Raw genomic sequence first — 343 nt, 5'->3', positions numbered from 1 at the left:
AGGACTGTATATGGCATTGTGTTATTATACAGTGGATAAATGACATTAGCAGAAGTTAGCAGTTAAATCGATTAAGTTATTGCACAAAAAAGAAGAAGCGTGTCCAGGTGTGTATGTGAGTAGATTATTATTGCTTACTTTCCCCAGTAACTAACGTTAATAGTGTAACTAATTACTAATACATTTCAGTAATAATATTACAGTTCCCCCCACAAACAAATAATTAGTTACTATATTACTTTTGTAATATTATTATATTAGTAATAGTAATTACTAATTTGAAATCCAGTCACATCTTTGGATTAATTTTTGTAGTTGTGGAGGAAGATAGCTTGAGTGGCTT

This window comes from Morone saxatilis, unplaced genomic scaffold (genome assembly GCF_004916995.1).
Source record: "Morone saxatilis isolate NCDOM2014 unplaced genomic scaffold, NCSU_SB_2.0 Contig23, whole genome shotgun sequence".
Lineage (NCBI taxonomy): Eukaryota > Metazoa > Chordata > Actinopteri > Moronidae > Morone > Morone saxatilis.
Note: the sequence above shows the minus strand (reverse complement) of the source record.